Source organism: Natrix helvetica, assembly GCF_964273705.1.
Source record: "Natrix helvetica genome assembly, chromosome: 2".
In the NCBI taxonomy this organism is placed as follows: domain Eukaryota; kingdom Metazoa; phylum Chordata; class Lepidosauria; order Squamata; family Natricidae; genus Natrix; species Natrix helvetica.
In genome coordinates, this window is record NC_138552.1 from 281358027 (window position 1) to 281381174 (window position 23148).

The window sequence follows — 23148 nt, forward strand, 5'->3', positions numbered from 1 at the left end:
GGGAGTTGAAGTCCACAAGTCTTAAAGTTCCCAAGTTTGGACACCCCTGGTTTAGAAGCATCTGATGTGTATGTTCAACAGAGTCCCATATAGATAAGATGCAGCTCTGCGTCTTTTGGGTGTGCCTTATGAAATTGCATTAATGCTTTCATCACTTTAGTGAAAGGGATGGAGTCTATGGACACTTGCCAATTGTTCCATTTTGAGCATCATTGTTATAGTTTTCATACAGGTACTGTATTTTTCAGAGCATAAGATGCACCTTCCCCCCCCCCCAAAGAGTGTGGAAATGTTGGTGCATTTTATACACCGAATACAGCCATTTTTGGCCTCCTGAAGCACCGCCCACGAATCCCATTTTTGCGAAAAATGGGTGAAAAACAGGCTGTTTTTTGGAAAAAACTGAGGCATTTCCCCCTTCCTCCAGCCCTCAGAAGCACTTTGCAGGCTTTAGCAGGGCTGGGGGAAGGGGAAAATGGCCCCGGTTTTGCAAAAAACAACCCATTTCCCCTCCGTTTTTCGCAAAAATGGGGGCATTTTTGCCTTCCCCCAGTCCTGCTGAAACCTGCAGAGTGCTTCCGGGGGCCGGGGAGGTCAAAAACTTTTTTTTCTTACTTACCTCTTCGAAATCTTGTTGCGTCTTATACACCAGTGCGTCTTATTGTCCGAAAAATATGGTAATCCTTGAATTACAGTCTTTTGCTTAGTAACTGTTCAAAGTTACTATGACACTGATAAAAGTGACTTACAACTGGTCCTCACACTTAACAAAGATTAAAACATCCACACAGTCATGTGATCAGAATTTGGGTGATTGGCAACTGGCATGTTTTTACAATAGTTGCAGAGTCCCAGGGTCATGTGAATGACATTTGTGACCTTCTCAGCTAGCTTCAGGCAAGTAAAGTCAATGGAGAAAGGCAGATTTGCTTAATGACTGCATGATCCACTTAACAACTATAATTATTTTTCTTAACCACTGTGGCAAAAAGGATTGTAAAATTGGGCACGGCTCGCTTAGCCACCTTGCTTAACAAGAGAAAATCTGCTTATTCCTTTACCGTGGAACCAGAAAGCTCCAATTAACACAATTGACCTAGACACAAAACGAACTGTTGTAAGTCAGGGACTCAAATGGTGGCATTTTAGATTTTTTATCCCAGTGAAATACTAAGGATATTTAGGGGCCTTCACCTTTGATTCCTTGGCTGTCAAAAATGACACCGCTGGTGGGAGAATTCTTAATACCACTTGGAACACTTTCTCTCATCGCCATGGTTTGTTGAAGTGCAAGGATGTGACGATAATTTCCTGCAAACACATCCCATTTCGTATACCACCTGTGACCTGCCTTACATTGGGAGAATATCCTGGCTTATGTTGATCGGTATCTTGTTGCAGAACTTTTTCTTTTGTTGTCAGGCAGGGCCAGCAAGCGAATTTTGAAATATTAGATCTGGCCACTCAACTTTTCTTAGGTTACTGCTGATAAGGCAGATGTTTCCTCAAACACAGGAACCAACTCTGCTGCCTGGAACCTGTTGCTTAATCTTTTATTTAAGATGTGTGTATCATCTGTTAGGGTTCCAAGTAATAGGTCCACATCAAGCAAAACTCCAAGGCAAGTAGATTCCTCAAAGAATAGCTTTATTGGAAATATATTGGCACGTATTTGGTGAAAACCGACTCTGAAAGGTCCCGGAGTTTATCACCTAATTAAAAGTAAAAGATTTCCTCTCAACCCCAAACAATCAGTCACATGGTCCAATCAAGGCGCTGTCTAGTGGTCTGGTGACCACTCCTCCATCCTCTGACCAGGTGTGAGAACGTTCTTGATTCCCAAAGTTATTTTGACTAGATAATCCCAGCTATCTCTAATCCCCCCCTCCCTATCCCTCAGCTCCAATGTGGCAGCACTGAAACTCCAAGATGGCTTTGGCCAGGCCAGCTTCAGTTTTGACATCATCCTCTAGAGCAAGGGTGTCAAATTCATGTCATCACGGCACATGACCTTTCCCCCCTTCACTAAACCGGTCATAGGCGTGGCCAGTGCGTGACACATCTGGCCCATGGGCCACGGGTTTGACAACTCTGCTCTAGAGCTTATCCTTGAAGGTTGGCTTGAAACGTGGGGATGGATGGATGCAGTAAATACAGTGCCAATATTATAATTCCTTTCTCCCTTGATTTGCCTTCATACAGCAGATGGAGGTTAGCAGATTTAAAAAATAAAGTAAAATCTATGATCTTCACAATTCTGCTCTTTAAGACTGGGTATAATCTCTTCACTCCATTATCCATAAATTGAGATGACCACCTGTCTCTGCATAAGGATAGGACTGTACAAACAATGTTGTATTTATGTTGTAGCACCCAGAGTTGAAGTGAAGAAAGAGAGCTGAAGAAAAACTATGCAGCTTAATTTGCACAGAATAGGGGGTTCCTGTGCCCCACAAATGCTTCCCAGAACCTTTTGAAGACAGTGCCCACTTAAATCTTTTTCTGAGAAACCCCAGGGATATGCATGTTTGCAGATTTTTTTAAAAAAAATGATTAGAATTACACCACTCCTGCTTAATCCTAGTGATTAAAAGCCAGCCCAAACAAGCAAGGTTTACAACATTAAGATTTCAAGGGTTGTTTGGTTAAGGGGAGTGCCCTATAATAGTCTAGGGTGAATTACACAGATAAGATACTTGCTTGTTGTTGTTATATTTTGCTGTGTAGGGACTTTTCTTTGCATCATCCTGCACCAATTTTCTGGTTCTGGCCACTTATTATTTATTAGAACCCTGTTTATTTATAACACATATAGTGCGTAACACAACTAATGCTAATTTAACAAACAACTGGGCCATTTCCCCCCCAAGTCCCAGGTGCGTAACAATCCTTGTGTATCATAACTAAGTTTTAATTTACAGTCAAAACAAAAAGAAAGAAACAATGCATTTCTTAACCTGTGTTAAAAGAATGCCTTAAAAGAGCTTTTTAGAATGGAATAGAATAACAGAATTGGAAGGGACCTTGGAGATGTTCTAGTCCAACCCCCTGCTTAGGCAGGAAACCCTACACCCCTTCAGACAAATGGATATCCAACATCTCCTTAAAGACTTCCAGTGTTGGGCATTCACAACTTCTGGAGGCAAGTTGTTCCACTGATTAATTGTTCTAACTGTCAGGAAATTTCTCCTCAGTTCTAGGTTGCTTCTCTCCTTGATTAGTTTCCATCAATTGCTGGTTGTATTGCCTTCAGGTGCTTTGGAGAATAGCTTGACTCTCTCTTTTTTGTGGCAGCCCCTGAGATATTGGAACACCGCTATCATGTCTCCCCTAGTCCTTCTTTTAATTAAACTAGACATACCCAGTTCCTGCAACCATTCTTCATATGTTTTAGCCTCCAGTCCCCTAGAACAGGGGTGTCAAACTCAAGGCCCGGGGGCCAGATCTGGGCACGGGGCTGCCCTGAAAACAGCGAAGGACTGGCCCACGGTGCCTCTGCCAGATAAAACAAATCTTGCCCGCGCCCCTCCTGAGCTCCATTTTCAGTGGCAGAGGGTTGTAGGAGGCCATTGCAGCTGAAAACGAAGCTCAGGAGTCTGCTTTCACTGGCAGAGTGCTCAGGCCACCACAGGCGCCCACGACATGAGTGACATTGAGTTGGCCACCCCCCTGGATGCCACCCCCCCAAGGTCAAATACAACCTTGATGTGGCCCTCAGTGAAATCGAGTTTGACACTCCTGATCTAGAAGTAAGATTAGCGAGTCCTTTTTGGGAGAGGGGGGGGGGGTCTAGAAATGCGAAGAAAATAAATAAAATAAATAGCAAAACTATCACACTTTTAAGTTATAACTGTTAATCTTTGCATCCAAGGTTTTTGACTGCCATTGCTACAGCACAGAATCTGGCCATCTATCTAGAGATTTTTGCGGTCATGTAAAAGGAAGTGTGCAATTGCCTCTTAAGGTTAGCTTGGATAATTTGCAGAGAAATGAAGTCTATCCTCCAAGGATAATAAATGGGGCATTGTAAAAGTCTCAAGTGTCAGAGTGAATTTTTTGTGTGTGAGGTTATAAATAAGTGATACATATATTTTGGGGTGATGAATGTTCAAGCTTGCTATTGCAGAAATGGAAAGGATTCAGTCCATATATCAAGATATAGGATTCTCTATTTCAGGTTTTATCTAGATCCAGCATAGGTAGGGATCAGTGGTGGGATACGACCGGTATGCCCCGGTACGGGCATACTGCTGCCGGCTGGGAGCACCAGGTACCGTTCCGGTTTGGTTCTCCAGAGGACCCACCCGCCCACCTGCGCTCCTTACCTGTACTGTATTTGAGCCGATCGGGGCTTTCACGCATGGCCTGTGCGATGCTCCACTGAGCAGCTGGAGTGTCGCGGAGCCATCGCGGAGCATCACAGGTGGTAAGTATGCATGCGTGCACTATGCATGTGCTGCGTGCGTGCATGTGGTGGACGTGCACCCCCGTTGCACTGTACCGGTTGCAACGGGATCTGGAACCCACCACTGGTAGAGATTGCGAACTGAGCCTGCAGTCAGTCGGACTGGATATTGTTTCTTTTTTTCCACAAACAACTACATCTACCTATTGTACAAGTTGGGGTTAGAGCAGTGTTTCTCAACCTTGGCAAGTTGGACTTCAACTCCCAGAATTCCCTATCCAGCCACATTAGACTAGAGATTGGTATATAGCACTTAGCACTTAACAATCTGGGTCCTCATTTTACCCACCTCGGAAGGATGGAAGGCTGAGTCAATCTTGAGCCTGGTGAGATTCGAACTGCTGAACTGTTGGCAGCCGGTGATCAGCAGAAGTAGCCTGCAGTACTGCACTCTAACCAGTGCGCCCCTGTGGCTCATGCAGTCCTTGACTTACACCCATTCATTTCCTGCCGTTCGAAGTTACAATGGACTGAAAAAAGTGACTTACCATGGAAACTTTGGGCTCAGTTGTGGTCGTAAGTCCAGGACTACCTTATTAGAAACAATATATAGTAGTACCGTTCTGATTGTGTGTGCTCCAAGTTTCTCACTCTATTGTAAATATGCTCAGATATGCTCTGCTGAGGCTCAGTTGGGGCTGTCCATTTAAGAATCAGCTTGCAGGTAATCCTTGATTTACAACTACAATTAAATGGAAAATTTCCATGGCTAAGCAAGTCAGTTGTAAAGTGAGTTTTGCCTCATTTTACCATCTTTTTCGCCACAGTTATTAAGCCAATCACTGCAGTTGTTAAGCGAATCAAACAGTCGTTAATCTGGCTTCCCCATTGACCTGGCCTGTCAGAAAGCAGCTGAGATGCTTACAACTGGTGGTCACATGACCTTAGGACAGTGCAACTGTCATAAGTACATGCCAGTTGCCAAGCATCCAAAGTTTGGTCACCCAACCCTGGGGATGCTACAATAGTCAGAAATAGTCTGAAGTCGTTGTTTTGAACAGTCACTGAATGAAAAGTTGTAAGTCGAGGAGTATCTGTACTGATGGTAAAAAAAACAAAAACCTCCCAAATTTATTGAGGGTCAAATCTCATGAGATTTCAATGATCCCATTCTCAGATCTCCTGCCAGCCTGGATGTAGAAGGAGTGAAAATACTGAATTTAATACTTTTAGATTCTCCTAGGCCAGTGGTCGGCAAGCCACGGCTCGCGAGCCACATGCGGCTCTTTACACACTTTAATGTGGCTCTTCTGTGTGCCGGGCGCCCGCTCCCCTCCCTCCTCTCGGGCACTTCAAAACAAGCGCCCCTTTCCCTTTTTTCTTTTCGACCCACAATGATTAGGGAGGATCCTGAAGCGAGGAGGGAGAAAAAGAGACGGAGGCCAAGGAGCTTCTCCCCCCCCCCGCAAAAATCTTATCAGGGAGCCGGCGGGCAGTAGCAAATTAGCTGATCACGCGGCGTGATCGGCTAATTTGCTACTGCCCGCCCGGCTCCCAGGTTAGATTTTTGCTGGGAGGAGGCGGGAGGGAAGCTCCTTAGCCTCCATTTCTTTTTCTCCCTCCTCGCTTCAGGATCCTCCCTAATCATTGTGGGTCGAAAAGAAAAAAGGGAAAGGGGCGCTTGAAAAGAAAAAAGGGAAAGGAGGCAGAAAAAGAAACGGAGGCTAAGGAGCTTCCCCCCCGCCTCCTCCCAGCAAAAATCTAACCGGGGAGCCAGGCGGGCAGTAGCAAATTAGCCGATCACGCCGCGTGATCAGCTAATTTGCTACTGCCCGCCGGCTCCCTGATAAGATTTTTGCCGGGGGGGGGGAGAAGCTCCTTGGCCTCCGTCTCTTTTTCTCCCTCCTCGCTTCCTGGGGCTCCACCAATGGGGGAGCAAGGCCCGCCCAGCGCCAGGCTTTGGGCTAACACAGAGGTCTGCAAAGTTGGCTGTTTTAAGACTGGTGGACTTCAATTCTCAGAATTCTGGGAGTTGAAGTCCACCAGTCTTAAGAGCCAATTTTGCAGATCCCTGCCTGGGCTAATATGATTTGATGCCCTTGGTGGACTTCAACTCTCAGAATTCTGGGAGTTGAAGTCCACCAGTCTTAAGAGCCAATTTTGCAGATCCCTGGGCTAATATGATTGATGCCCTTGGTGGACTTCAATTCTCAGAATTCTGGGAGTTGAAGTCCACAAGTCTTCAAGCTGTCAGGTTTGAAGACCCTGGGTTTTTTTCTAAAGGGTTAGGGGTGCAAGGGTCTTGCACCTTGACAGCTTTAAGACTTGCATGCTTCAATGCCAGAGTTCCTGAGCCAACATGACTGGAGGAGGAATTCTGGGAGTTGAAGTCCACAAGCCTTCAAGCTGTCAGGTTTGAAGACCCCTTGGGGTTTTTTTCCTAAAGGGTTAGGGATGCAAGGATCTTGTAACTTGACAGCTTTAAGACTTGCGTGCTTCAAATGCCAGAGTTTATTGAAACTAAAAACAGTGTACCATCCTATGTATTTTCGGTTTTAAAAATATGGCTCTCAAAATAAATTTCAATCGTGGTTTTGGCGAGATTTGGCTCAGTTGAAAAAAAAGGTTGCCCACCACTGTCCTAGGCAGTTAAGAGGAATTATTATTTTTTAACCAACAGGATTTCAAAAGTTTATTAATTTGCTGGATTGATGGTTAAAAGCACAGCTGATGATCTGTGAGTGAACTTGCTCTCTTAGATAAAGATCTGAAACATTCAACATAAGGCACTTGCAATACTGTGCATATTTAGCTTGAAGATAAACTAAGTAAGCTTATGAGGAGTGGTTAAAGGAACATGGTATATTTGGTTTAAAGAAGGGAAGCTAAAAGGAGACATGATAGCAGTCTTCTAATTCATGAAGGGATGTTACAGGGAAGAGGGAATAGATCTATTCTCCCTAGCAGCTAAAGCTGAGACAAGAACCAATGAGTGGAAGCTTTATAATGAGAGATCCATATTAAAAACAAGAAGGAATTTCTTGGCTAGGAGAGTTGTTAAACTGTGGAACAGCCTGACTCATGAAGTTATTACTGGAGGTTCTAAAAAAAGGACTGGGTAACTGGTTGTCCAGGATGGTTTAGGAGCCCTTCCTTGGGCAGGAAGTTGGCCTAGAAGACCTTAAAGCAGGGGTGGGCTGCTGGGGGTTCGCAGGGGTTCGGGAGAACCTCTAGCTAAGATTCTGTGCAGTTCAGAGAACCCCCAATCCCACTTCTAGCAGGCCCCGCACACCCCTACTCTCTCCTCACAGGAGTACCCACGTAGCCCATTTTGCATGCAAGATAAGTGCAGGGCATGCACAGAGGCTCAGGGACGGCGAAAAACGGGCACACCGGAAGTTCGGGAAGGTGGGAAATGGGTGTGTTTCTGGCCTCCACAGGGCCTCCCGAGCCTGGGGAGGCCATTTTTGCCCTCCCAGAGGCTCAAGCAAAGCCTCCGGAGCCCAGGGAGGGCAAAACTGCCCCCACCCCGCTGTGGTTCAGGAGGCCAAGTAGGCCACGCCCACCATGGCAATGCCAACCCAGCAACCGGGCAGACAATCCCTGGCTAAAATTTTTGAAGCCCACCCCTGTCTTAAGGATGCATCCAATCCTAAGATTTTATGAGATATATGTCTCCCCAGTGTTAGTTCAACTCCTTAAGCATTTCACCCCTCTGCCTCCCCAAAATGTATTTGAAATAAATAGCACATCCCTGTTTAATGTCGTTATTGAAACCTTTATATTTGCACAGACTTTTGGGTTCTGGTTTCTATTAAAAATTACTGTTGCCTTCCCAAGAATTTACACCTTCTGATTAAAGGTTTGATCGGCTGGTTGACCTATTCAGATGCATGTAGTCCTCATTTAGTGATCGGCAACTTGACAGTTAAGTGAAGTCAGTGACGTGCGGTCAGTAGAGGCAAGGGAGGCAGGGCCTCACCTCTCTTCATGGAATAATAGTATATAATATTATATACTATATATATAATATTATATACATCCGTCCGGCCGCGCCCGGGAGACGCGAAGGGAGAAATGTTGTCGGCGCCTCCAGATGACGAACCAGTCGCTTGCTTTCGTCATCGGGAGGCCGACAACATTTCTGCCTCCGCGTCTCCCGGGCGCGGATGGACGAAGGTAGCCAGAATGGCGCCGAAGCAGTCCGGCGAGCGAGCGAGGCAGCGAGATCTTCGGTCACTCGTCCACCGGACTGCTTCCGCATCTCCCGGGCGTGGATGGACGAAGGTAGCCAGAATGGCGCCGAAGCAGTCCGGCGAGCGAGCGAGCGAGGCAGCGAGATCTTCGGTCACTCGTCCACCGGACTGCCTCGGCGCCATTCTGGCTACCTTCGTCCATCCGCGCCCGGGAGATGCGGAAGCAGTCCGGTGGACGAGTGACCGAAGATCTCGCTGCCTCGCTCGCCCGCTCGCCGGACTGCTTCGGCGCCATTCTGGCTACCTTCGTCCATCCGCGCCCGGGAGATGCGGAAGCAGTCCGGTGGACGAGTGACCGAAGATCTCGCTGCCTCGCTCGCTCGCTCGCCGGACTGCTTTGGCGCCATTCTGGCTACCTTCGTCCATCCGCGCCCAGGAGATGCGGAAGCAGTCCGGTGGACGAGTGACCGAAGATCTCGCTGCCTTGCTCGCTCGCTCGCTGGACTGCTTCGGCGCCATTCTAGCTACCTTCGTCCATCCGCGCCCGGGAGACGTGGAGGCAGAAATGTTATCGGCCTCCCGATGACGAAAGCAAGCGACTGGTTCGTCATCTGGAGGCGCCGACAACATTTCTCCCTCCGCGTCTCCCGGGCGCGGATGGACGAAGGTAGCCAGAATGGCGCCGAAGCAGTCCGGCGAGCGAGCGAGTGAGCGAGATCTTCGGTCACTCGTCCACTGGACTGCTTCCGCATCTCCCGGGCGCGGATGGACGAAGGTAGCCAGAATGGCGCTGAAGCAGTCCGGCGAGCGAGCGAGCGACGCAGCCTGATCTTCGGTCGCTTCCAGAGCTGGAGCGGGATGGAGCAGCCACCGCCTTGGAAGTGAGTCGCGTGGACGGAGCTTTGGGGCTGAGGAGAGAGGCAGGGACGGAGGGAGTGGGGGGAGAGGAGCCGCCCCCCTCACCCCCCAGGCAATGGGGAAAGCTTTCCCGAAATGGGGGGGGGGTGTCGCGGGAAATAAAAAGGGCGCGCGCTGGGGGGGGACGAAAGAGGCTTTGGCGTGCCTTAGAGGCGGGCGGGCAAGCAACGAAAGGAGCAGCGAGGGCGGGCGGTGGCTGCAGGCGGCAAGGCTTGAGCGGGGTGAAAGGGACTGGTGCCGGTGGAGGAAGTAATGCTACGCCGCGGTCCCCTTAATGTTCACTCAGGAAGGCGGAGAACGAGACCACGTGGTCTGCACACGTGGTCTGCACACGTGGTCCCATTCCCCACCTTCCTGATGACGTCACCAGCCTCCCCAGCCATAACCCTCACCGCACGTCACTGAGTGAAGTGGTTGCTAAGTGAAACTGTAGCTGTACTTAACAATCTAACTTCAGCTTTCCTTTGCTTTACAGGCCTGCAAAGGTTATACATGCAAAGATTCAGAGGTGAGTTCCTACTGGTTCGGACTGGTTCAGCCGAACCGGTAGTGGTTTTCTGGCCTGGGCCGTTGGAAGCGGCAAAATTGCGTGTGCACCGAACCGGCAGTAATGCCGGCAGCAACCCACCCCTGCAAGGATTGTCTAGTTAATTTTTCATCATTGTTGTAACTGTGAATCATCGTTAAAAGAGGCAATTGCTAAATGAGGAGTAGCTATGCTTATTTTTGAATAGTGCTTCTGTGCAACAGCAGTTGTTTTTGCCAATATCTTTTCTTACTGTTACATACATATGATTTTTTTTTTACAACCCCATAATCCCTTTTACTGGGTTGGAGTCAGGGCAATTGAATGAAGTTGAGCGTTTACTGGCCGGATACCCTTCCTGATGCCTACATGGAGTTCACAGCAGATATTTTCTCTCTGCCCTGGTAGAGAAATATCTGTTGCTGCCTAGGATTGAACTGTAAACCTTCCGAGTGGGAGGCCAGCATCTTCACCTCTAGGCCACCGCTCCACTCACTATTACGTAGATATATGGACAGAATTCCATTGGACTGTTGTGGGTGTTATCTGGACTTTTTAAGCATCATATATTGTTTTTGAGCTTATAGCTAGAAGGCTTATGTCGCCAAAAGGTGGATTTATTCAGAAACCACACCAACACAACATTTCTATGTTGCTTAAACGGTTTTTCTGAGAAAGTTCCAAAAGCAACATTGATTAAAAAAAAAAAAGCTTCGGTACAAACAGTGCTATTCAATAAATTAAAATGGACTTATTTAAGCTCTTGTTTTGGCTCCAGGCCAAAATAAAGGAGCTTGAGTTACTGCTATTTAAGTATTACTTATGGAAACAGTCACTTGTGTTAGACAGCCTGTGTTCTCACCTCCTGCCAGCGAGTGACAATTTGCCTTGTTTCAGCAAATCAGCTGGGCGGAGTGGTGTTGATGAGACTTCAATTATCGAGCTGACTTGTGATTCTGATGTGTCTCAATAGTTTGCGTGTGATAAAAGTGAGAGGATTTTTTTTTAATAGGATAAGGGGTCAGATTTATGAGTGTTCATTTAAAATGCTGATATTGATTTTTGGTTGCGGTTTTTTTTTAAAAAAAAAAACCCCACCGTACTTATCTTGCTGTTCTCCCAGGGGTGGGCTGCTACGGGTTCACCCAGATTCCAGAGAATCTGTAGCTAACATTATGGCTGGTTTGGAGAACCTCCAAATCCCACCTCTGGCTTGCCCTGCTAACCCGCCCCTCCCCAGAGTCTCCACATAGCCCATTTTGGATGCGAGGTAAGTGCAGGGGCCAAGTGGAAGAGAAAAAAAGGCTCCTGGAAGTTCTGGAGGCCAGAAATTGGCCCATTTCCGGCCTCTGGAGGGCCTCTGGAGCTCGAGGAGGAGGTTTTCGCCCTCTCAGAGGCTCGAGAAAAGCTTCCGGAGTCTGGGGAGGGCAAAAACGACTCCCTGCCATGGTGCAGAAGGTCGACTAGGCCACGCCCACCATGACCAGGCCGCTCAGCAACCGGGCAGAGAACCCATTGCTGAAATTTTTGAAGCCCACCCCTGTGTTCCGCCAAGAGCCTGAGTCGTGTTAGTAGAAGACAAATCTCAAATAAGGTCAATCATGACCTTGGTTTTTACCTTTAATAAATACACAGGGCCTATTACATGGGTTCCTCATGCCCAGCCTCAAACAAATGAAGATGCAGCTTATGAACAACGGCGCTGGGGGTCAGCGTGATTCTGTGGTGTGGTTCCATTCAGTTCTTCCTCATTTTGATTTTCCTTAATAAGAGAGCTCTGGGTGTGTGCGAACCCCTCTCCCCCACATGCAAGTAAGTTGTTTTTGCACTTATCCATACAGCTGCTTGCATTCATAATGTATGAGCACTCTTTATTATTCTCAATTTTAACATTTTGCAAATGCAACCTTGTTTTGTTATTCAAGGGCTGAAATGTCTACTGAGAGATACAAATTTGTATTTGATGTGCAAATTTGTATCTCCGATGTTCTGCAGCTTTGGGACCCATAGTTTGAAAACCCCTAGGAAATTGTTGAGTTTAATCTCTGTGTGTGTGTTTGTGTGTGTGTGTGTGTGTGTGTGACTTAGAGGTGAAGATCCTAAGCTTTCTTTGGCAGAATAGCACCCTATGAGTCCAAACCTGATTTTGAATTAAGTGAAATACAGTATGTATACAGGTAGTCCTCGACTTACAACAGTTCATTTAGTGACCATTAGAAGTTATAACGGGACTGAAAAAAAGACTTGTGACTGTTTTTCACATTTAGGACCATTGCCGCACCCCCATGGTTACATGATCAAAATTCACGAGCTTGGCAACTGATTCATATTTATGACCATTGCAGGGTCACTTGTTCTCCTTTTGAGATCTTCTGACAAACAAAGTCGATGGGGAAGTCAGATTCACTTCACAACTGTCTTACTAACTGTTAGATATTAACATATATCTCTGGTCCGCTGCTACCGCGGGAAACAGGTATCGTTCTGATTGGTCGAGAGGAGTACCCGATTCTTATAAAAGGGGAACCCTCTGGCCACAGAGCAAGCTGGATCACTACTACTACTAATAAAGAGCTGTTAAGTCACTTCGTGTCCGCAGTCTGTTCTCTCGTTGCCCAGATCTAACACTAACTGAATAGCCAATTGGGCTTCTTATCCGGGGAGGTCTTATTTTCGGGGAATCAGGGTAGTTGTCTGCAGGAAGATTAAAAAAAGGTCAAAATGGCCGACACGGCTGTGCCGTCAAAAGCTCCTCCACTTTTATACATGCATTGTGATGTTATCGCATGGTTGCAGCTTCCAACTTGACTAAACATGATCTTTTTTTCATTCCCCTTCTGTTTCCCTTATTTTGTATTGTTTTATTTACTTATTTGCTTAGTTACAGGGCTTGTAGGCTGTTTCAACTGCAAGTGACTTTGAGTGGCTAACAATTTCGCTTCCTAACCTGGATTAATTACAATAAAAACAATTTTTTTAAAAACCCACAAGTCCATAGAATTATATAGGTATGATCTCAGGAGTAAAACACAATCAGCTGATGCAAGATATGTAAGAAAAGAAAGAAAGGAAGGAAGGAAGGAAGAAAGAAAGAATGAAAGAAAGGAAGGAAGGAAGGGAGGGAGGGAGGAAGGAAGAAAAGTAAGTGGAAGGGAAGGGAAGGGAAAGGAAGGGAAGAAAGGGAAGGAGACTTTGATGAATATTATATTTATAGTTTTCTCAACCCATTTTCCCTCTAAAGGAGGGAGGTAATTTTTGGCCAGCATATTTACACCTTTTAATATATCTTTTAAAAAAATTAGCCAGTCTGCCTTTCATTTTCTTGATAGCTATTGTATTTGTCTTAGATACTATTTCCTTTCTCTGAGGTATCTCAAAAATTGTGGTGAGGAAAGAATGAAATTTACAGTATTTTTAAAAAAATCTATGACATTTTAATGTTTTGATAGCACATCGCCACCAGATGTCCCTGTAAGATCACTACCAAATAGAAGAGAAAAATCCTAAAACTGTCCAGCTGCTAAGCATCTTTTATGACTGCTCTTCTCATATTTAATGCTTTTGTTTAAAGAAGGAATGAGAACTTCAGAACTTTTAACAGTGATCAAAAATAAAATATAATTGTGGAATGGCTAAGTATAATTTGAATTAAACAATTCAAATCCTGGAAAGGGTGATAATTAAATTAGAAATTGGCGCAGTTTTGAAAGACAAGAAAAGCCAAGATTATTCTTAAGGCTTTTGCATTATGGCTGATTATTTAATATCATGATTCAAAAACACTAAAAAACAGCCATAAGATGTAATTGGCTACAGGTGTATGGTTTCATATTTGCCATTAATTAAATAAATCACATTTCTTTGGGCTAATAAAGAATAAAGCTAAAACGTCAAACAGGTAAATAAAAGTAACATTCTGCTATAACTTGCATGATGTTAGGCAGGGTGGATTTGATTTAAATCAAGTCGATTTAAATCACTGGTAAAAAGGCTTGATTTAAATCAACTCAATTTAAATCGTAATATTTAAAGAGCAACTGAACTGCCATTTCTGCCCCTCAGTGGCTCCTCCTTTGACTCGCTGTTGACTCACCGACAGTCCCATTCATTTTAATGGGATGGCTGCAGTGATGTGCAGTCAGGTGAGGCAGGGAAGGCACAGCCTCACCACTGTCATGAAAAGAAAAAAATATATAAAAGGAAAAAGGCGAGACCTGAGGTCAGGCTGAGCTAGTTGCTGCCTCACCGTGGATGACTCTGCTTAACTGTTTAAAAAAGCCTCTAAAAAGCGCCCTCTACTATGAGGCAGGAGAACTGCATGCCTCATCTAGTCTGACTTTAGGCGTTTTATGATCACTCGAGCAGAGGGTTAAAAGCCTAAAAATTCCTGACGTAGGTGAGGCACGCAGTTCTCCTGCCTCATAGTAGAGGGCACTCTTTTGGGCGGGGCTTCTTCAGAGCACCGGAGGCAAGAGCAGAGTTGAAATCCTTTCTGAAACAGCTGGAAAAGGTACATGTGGGTCGGAGGGAGGGGAAGGAATTCAAACTTCAAAGTGTAGTTTGATTGCAGGCAGAGCCACGTTGCCTTTTCAAACCTGTAATCAGTGAAGCTGGGCTGGATCCTTCCGGGGCTGGGGGAAAGTGTGTGTAGTCCAATCCAACTTCTTCCTCTCTCTCTCTCTCTCTCTCTCTCTCTCTCTTTCTCTCTCTCTGTGTGTGTGTGTGTGTGTGTGTGTGTGTTTGAGAGGTGGGAGGGAGGGAGAGAGGGAGGAAGGAGGGGAAGGGAGAAGAAAAAGAAAAAGAAAGAAGGAATCTTCTTTCGCAAGGGAGAAAAACAAATGCTGTTGCTTTAAATCGGAACTGAGCATGCCTGGCTGTGGAAATCTGGGAGTTGAAGTCCACAAGTCTAAGAAAATTTGAAACCCATCACTGGGTCAGTGCCTCACCAGCCATAAACCTCACCGCACGTCACTGGATGGCTGGTGATGCGGCCGTGACACAACAAGGTGAGGGACGTGGCGGGCAGCAGGTGAGTGGATGCCCGCTGACAGGCACCACCATGATGGATCTGCAATGCTCTTTAATACGGTATTTATAAGCTGCTTAGAAGATTTCACTTTCATTTTTACTGCTTGCCTTTCCTCCTCACCCTTAGAGCCCGATGGTACAAATGCATTTCTCTTCAAACAATCATACAGTTTGTAGTGTACATAGATTTGCAAAACAATGGGGTAAAGCTGTGACGGTGAACCTATGGCATGCACACTGTCGCCAGCTGCTTTTCTGGTTTCTGGCCCGCACATGCGCCCTGGCCAGCTGGTCTTCATGGCTGCTGGAGCACTGGAAAACAGTCTGGGGAAAAAAAACAGCCCAGAAAATGCACCTGAAAACGCCCCCCAAAATGGCCTAAAAAAGGCTCCCAAAACAGCCAAAAATCAAGCCAGTTGGTCTATGGGTTTCTGGTGCACACACATGCACATACATTCACATGCGTTCCAATTTCGACACTCAGTTCCGAAAAGGTTCATCGTCACTGGGATAAAGGAATATTCCTGAACTTTGTTTTATGATTTATCTCATGGTTACTTTGAAATTGAGTGAATGCATCAATGCAGGGCATGTTATCTCAGCTTGCAGAGCTTGGATTCATTGAATGAGTTTACCAAAAATGTAAACATTGCAGAATATGCAGCCTCATGCTAAGTAACTAAGTGCCCTTACATGCTGAATAAACTAAATTATTAATGTGTCTTAAATGGAAAACTATCTTTAGATAGATTTTTTTTTACTCCAAAAGCATTTTATTAAAATAAATTTGATGAAAATATTTTTTTAAATTTAAATTGTAAAAATCTGATTTTTTAAAGCTTTTTTTTTAAATCATTGTTTTTTATCCACCCTGATGTTAGACAAGAACCACCAATTGGATGGATAGTCCATCCTGTCTCCGCTACTTTTTTTCTTTGATGCAGGTAGTACTCGACCTATGACCACAACTGAGCCCAACATGGTTGCTAAGTGAGACATTTGTTAAGTCAGTTTTGCCCCGCTTCACATCCTTGCTTGCCAAAGTTGTTCAGTAAATCACTGCAGTTGTTAAATTAGTAACATGGTTTTTAGGTGAATCTGGCTTCCCCATTGACTTGGTCAGAAGGTGGCCGAAGGAGCTCACAAGACGCTGCAACGGTCATAAATATGTTGCCAAGCATCCAAATTTTGATCATGTGACCATGGGGAGGCTGCAACAGTCACTAGTGTGAAAAACAGTCATAAGCCACTTTTTTCAGTGGTGGTGTAACTTTGAACAGTCACTAAACGAATGGTTGTAAATCAAGGACTACCTGTATTCTTCCTCCTTCAAAATGCATTTGGCTTAGGACAGTGATGGCTAAGCTTTTTTGGACCGAGTGCCCAAAGCACGCATGTGCGCCTGAGCCCCCCAAAATGCAATGCGTGTGCGGCCCCCTGCATGCGCCCCACCCAGGCACATTGGTGTGGGGGCCCACGCTTGCACCCCCATGCATGCACCCCACCGCCACATGTGCCCCACCCCTTTTGCACATACAGCAGAGACCCGAAGACCAGCTGGCCAGCGGGAGGTACATGCACATTTACGACGGAGCTGAGCTGAGGTTGCGGCTCAGGTGCCCACAGAGACGTGCTGCGTGCCACCTCTGGCACACGTGCCATAGGTTCGCCATCATGGGCTTAGGAGAAGGGACAATGATTTATTACAGGAGACCGCATTGCCTTCCTCCTGAGGGTTCCTAACATTAGTCCTAGGGCTACATATGGCTGAAGTTTGCATTGTCACCCCCACTTCATTTGAAGTCTCTTGAGTGAACACACAGCTCTTGAAATGCCCAGGGAAGCATTCTCTGGATGGGCCATTAAACTTGTCCAAGTTCTGTCTCTCTTGTAGAAGGGGAATATTTTAGGAATGGAAGGAATGGGAGAGGTCGTTTTTGGATCTTTTGTTTTTTTGGCCTAGTATGAGCTGGTTTCGTAAGCGGTATAACATGGAGGTCAAGACTTCATAATAACTTTATTTAATTGTTTCCAATTCTTTCCTGAACTAGAATCTCCATGGGAAATAACATGATGGAAACTTTGATAATCAATGAGGCTCTAGATTGGAGAATAGAAGCTGGTGAATGAAGTTGGCATGAGATAACTGCTCCTCCTCCTCCTCCTCCTTGCAGAGAAATATAGTTATGAAAGTTTACCTTATGTCTTATTATGGATCAAATGAGGTCTTTGGGGAATGATTGCCCTTTCCAATTATTTGAGTCGTCAGAAGCTCTTCAGAGAGCGTATCCCTAGCTGATTATCTTGGCATTTGCATGACTGTTAAAATTAGAGAGCAAATGAGAGCTGTTGTATGTGGATAAATGTCTATCCATGTCACACGACTGTTCTGAGGGACAGCCCAGCTCCATCCTAAAATATCATTCCCCACCACCACCACCAAAAAGACAATTGCATCTCCTTACTTCCTTTTCCCAAATGCATGGATTTTTCTCTTCCCAATTGCCTGGGGTACCAGACACCGGGAAGAAAATATATCAACTAAATATTTAATATGGCTCCAATGAATTCTTGATTGTTTTCATTTTCAGAGCAATGCTTTGCGCTGTTGGAAAATACCATTAAACGATGGATGCTAAACGCACTCCGATTAGCACGCCGTTGTTCCAATATTTCTTTGAAAAGGTGAACGTAAGTCATTATAGTCTCCCTGTCATGGGTTCTTAGCTACATCCAGGTGAAGGTAAAGGTAAAGATTCCCCTGGCGCATATGTGCAAGTCATTCCTGACTCCAGGGGGTGGTGCTCATCTCTGTTTTAAAGCCGAAGAGCCAAGCGCTGTCTGAAGACATCTCTGTGGTCATGTGGCCAGCATGACTAAATGCCAAAGGCACACGGGACGCTGTTACCTTCCCATCAAAGGTGGTTCGTATTTTTCTACTTGCATTTTTTAATGTGCTTTTGAACTGTTGGCAGAAGCCGGGACAAGTAACGAGAGCTCACTCCGTTACGTTGTGCTAGGGATTCGAACTGCTGAACTCCCTACCTTTCTGATCGACAAGCTCAGTGTCTTAGCCACTCAGCCACTGCGTCCCTACATCCAGGTTAGTGGGCTCCAAAACTCTAAGGAAGCCAGGCCAACCCCACCTGACCTATAGGCAACACACTCACAACTACCTAAAGGCTAGTATTCACACTTCACTATACCGGTAGTCCTCAATGTTCGACCACAATTGAGACCATAATTTATGTTGCTAAGTGAGAAATTTGTTAAGTGAGTTTCGCCCCATTTTATGACTTTTCTTGTGAAGTTTCTAAGAGTTGGCCTAATTAATTTACGAGCCCTGAGACAACGTTAAAAAAACCCCCATTCATTTATTAGGACTAACATCTTGGCACAGACTTCTGTGTCGCCGAAACTAAATCCCACTTAATGGCGTCTGAACTTTACCCCTGTGCCCCCTCCCCTCTGGCTGAGGTCATCAATCACATTTTCCAACAGGACGTTATGGCAGGGTTCTGGACATGCGCATTCACATCCCAGTACAGAAATATGAGACTTTTACTCTGGCCAAAAGTATGCATGGCCTTTCCCCCCCCCTTCTCAAGGTGATAGTAGTCATGGAAACGCTTTAGGCGTTGACATCCACATTTGTTAAGTGAATCCCTGCAGTTGTTAAGTGAATCTGGCCTTCCCATTTGCTTTGTCAGAAGGTCGCAAAAGGGGGTCAAGTGACTCTCTACAGACTTCTGTCATTGGAAGGGTTAAAACCTGAACAGCTCATATTAGTCATATGCAGTTTATCCTGTATGAACAAAAGACCCAAAATATTTTGACCTTATAAAGAACTGCATAAAGTATCTTAAATGCCCTAGTTTTGAGGGAAACCAGAAATTAGTAGCATCTGTCTGATAAATAAATGATTTGCATCTGGTATGAATCCAACATTTTTCTCTATTTGTATTTTAACACCGAAGTACCATTTGGTGTAAAGATTGGATGCAAGTGTTAAGAAATAAAAGTACGCTAGGAGGGAAGCTAGATTATTTATTCATTCCTGGCATGTAATGAAAGTTATCTGAAGCTATTTACTTCCCCAAAATAATTTCAGTAATTGCCTTATGTTTGGTAAATATTTTTCTGTTTTGATAATAATGTTTTCCCCCTCCTCCCTGTTTTTGCCTGACAGTATTTCCAATACATGATAATTAATGATGTGATGAATATAAAAAATTAGTGTGTAAGTGTACCAGAGGTGGGTTCCTCCCAGTCCGGTCCGGTACGCCAGAAGAGGTAGTGAAAATCTGGCATATCGGACTGGAACGGACTGATAGTAATGGTGGCTTGGCCATGCCCCCAAACCTTCGTCAGAAGCTTTTTTTTTTTTTTAAGCCCTTATTCCTTGCCAGTTCAGGCAAGGGAAAAGAGATTTTAAAAACTAAAAGAGAGAGAGAGAGAGAGAGAGGGAGGGAGGGAGGGAAGGGAGAAAGAAAGAGAAAGAAAAAGAAAGAAGGAAACTACAAACTGGATAAAAGATAGGATTCTTATATGGTTTTGTGTTTTTGAAGTTTTGGGGTTTGTGCAATATGGGCTTTGGTTTGGATCATTCCCTACTTGTGAATGGAGCCAAACTTTCTATAAGCTCATTATCTCTATCTGGCAGGAATGTGGAATGAGTCTTTCTGGGAGTAATATTTTTTTTGGGGGGGTGGGGTTGATTGCTTCCCACAGAGGGAAGGGAGAAAGAAAGAAAGAAAGAAAGAAAGAAAGAAAGAAAGAAAGAAAGAAAGAAAGAAAGAAAGAAAGAAAGAAAAAGGAAGGAAGGTAGGAAGGAAGAAAGAAAGAAAAACAGCACAGCAATTTAGGGCTAGAAGGCTATTCAGAGGTCATCTAGTCCAACCCCCTGCTGCAGCAGGAAACCTTACATTGTCTGGATTATTTTAGTGCCTCTAAAGGAAGGAAAATGCCAGAAAGGAGAAGGAGTTTACTAGGACAAGGCTGCCATGCAGAGGAAGGCAGAGATAGTGCTTGACTTATGACTACAATTGAGCCCAAAATTTTGGTTGATAAGCAAGAGCGTTGTTAAGTGAGCCTCACCATATTTGACCCAATCCATGACAACTCCTGCTGAGTGACATCAAGTTGGCCATGCCCACCCAGTCACATGACCACCAAGCCACACCCACAAAATAGGCCACACCCACAGAATAGGTAGTAAAAAAAAATTTGAAACCCACCCCTAGTGTGTACATTGTACTAGTATTCTATGAGAAAGCAGCGTTTACTTTATAGAGGTAGTCCTTGACTTACAACTCTTCATTTAGGGACCGTTCGAAGTTACAAAGCACTGACTTATAATTATTTTTCATATTTAAAACCTTTGTAGCTTCCACATGGTCATGTAATCATATTCCGCTGCTTGGGAACTGACTCATATTTATGACTGTTGCAGTGTCCCAAGGTCATGTGATTTCCTTTTGCAACCTTCTGACAAGCAAACTCAATGGACAAGCCAGATTCACTTCACAACGGTGTTACTAATTTAATACCTGCAGTGATTCACTCAACAACTGTGGCAAGCTAGGTCGTAAAATGGGGAAAAACTCACTTAGCAACAGAAATTTTGGGCTCGATTGTAGCCGCATGTTGAGGACTATCTAGAATAGGATAGAAAAACGGAATTGGAAAGGACCTTGGAGGTCTTCTAGTCCAGGGGTGTCCAAACTTGGCAACTTTAAGACTTGTGGACTTCAACTCCCAGAATTCCCCAGCCAGCAGAGCTGGCTGGGGAATTCTGGGAGTTGAAGTCCACAAGTCTTAAAGTTGCCAAGTTTGGACACCCCTGTTCTAGTCCAACCCCCTGCTTAGGCTAGAAACACTACGCTATATCCGCACAAGGACAGCTTGAACAACAGCTCAATTTACAACCAGTTATTTAGTGATGATTATAGTTACAATGGCACGGGAAAAAAAAGTGATTTAAACCAATCGTCACACTTACAACCATTGCAGTATCCCCCACAGTCACCTGATCCAAATTGGGGCCTTTAGCAATTGGTGTGTATTTACAGGAGGGGTAGCATCCCAGGGTCATGTGGTTGCCATCTGCAACCTTGCCAGCTGGCTCCTGACAAACAAAGTCAACGGGGGAAGCCAGATTTGCTTATCAACCACGTGATTCACTTAACAACTGCAGCAGGCATGAAATCCTCTGATCTTTGCTACTGGTTCGGAACTGGGAGCGTGCTGTGCTTGCTTCGCTTGTGTGCGGAGCTTCTGCGCATGTGCAGAGTGTCCGTGATGACGTCTAGGCCGGTGGGAAGAGCCTCCCGCCGTCGCCACTACCGGTTCGCCTGAACCGGGGCAAACTGGCATAATACCACCTCTGCCGTGATTCACTTAACAACTATGACAAAAAGGTCGTACAATCGGTCATGATACACTTAACAATTGCCTTGCTTAGCAATGGCAATTTAGGTCCCCGATTGTAATTGTAATTATAAGACAAGGACCGTTTGTAGAAGAGGAACGAATATGATGAAGTAAGGATCAAGTTTTTCTTTCAGGCACAAATAATCAGGACTGTATGTTAAGTTGCTGTTAAGAAGATTCATTGCTCAAATCTATACACACGAATCTAGTTAACTAAGGTTCAGTGCTAAATTGGTGCCAGATAAGGGTCATTGGAAATCAAGAGGGGTTGAGCTTAGACCCTTTTTTAGAAGTCCCTGAAGTTTAGAATAACAGTTGGAAGGGACCTTGGAGATCTTCTAGTCTAACCCTCTGCTTAGGCAGGAAACCCTATACCAGAGGTGGGTTGCTCCTGATTCGGCCCGGTTTGGCCAAACCAGTAGTGGTGATTTGGCCTGGGTCGCAGAACCGGCAGTGACCCAGGCTCTCCATGCCCCCAAACTGGTTCCCCAGTCTCTTCTGCCGTTGCTGGCACATTTCTGCGCATGCAACTGTGCATGCACAAGCAACACGCGGCAGGCAAGTGCGCGCGAAGTGAACCAGCACCAACCAGTACAGGAACCAGTGACGTGCGGTGAGGTTTATGGTCGCTGAGGCACTGACACAGTGGTGGGTTTCAATTTTTTTTAAATTTGTGGACTTGAACTCCCAGAATTCTGCAGCCAGGCATGCTCAGTTCCGATTTAAAGCGACAGCATTTATTTTTCTTCTTCGCGAAAGAAGTTTCCTTCTTTCTTTTTCTTCTCCCTTCCCCTCCTTCCTCCCTCTCTCCCTCCCTCCCCGCTCTCTCAAACACACACACACAGACACACAGAGAAGTTGGATTGGACTATCTCTCCTACCCCCTTTCCTCTCTCTCACTCACTCACTCTCTCTCAAACACACACACACACACTGGAGGGAGGGAAGAGCACCAGCGAGGAGACCACAGGAGGAGGCAGGGAGGCAGTCAAAGAGCCATACTGGAGCACACACACTTACCCCCAGCCCCGGAAGGATCCAGCCCAGTTTCACTGATTACAGGTTTGAAAAGGCAACGTGGCTCTGCCTGCAATCAAACTACATTTGGGGAGGGAGAGCACAAGCGAGCCAGAGTCCTTCCCTCCAGCCTTTGCCCAAAGCCCCGCACCAGGAGGATGAAGTTTGAATTCCTCCCCCTCCCTCCGACCCACACGTACCTTTTCCAGCTGTTTCAGAGAGGATTTCAACTCTGCTCTTGCCTCGGGTCCTCTGAAGAAGCCCTGCCCAAATGAGCGCCCTCTACTATGAGGCAGGAGAACTGCGTGCCTCACCTACGTCAGGAATTTTTAGGCTTTTAAGCCTTGCTTATCTCTGCTCGAGTGATCACAAAACGCCTAAAGTCAGACTAGATGAGGCATGCAGTTCTCCTGCCTCATAGTAGAGGGCGCTTTTTTAGAGGCTTTTTTAAACAGTTAAGCAGAGTCATCCACGGTGAGGCAGCAACTAGCTCAGCCTGACCTCAGCTCTCGCCTTTTTCCTTTTAAATATTTTTTCTTTTCATGACGACTCACCTGACTGCACGTCACTGACAGGAACCCACCCCTGCCCTATACCATTTAAGACAAATGGTTATCCAATCTCTT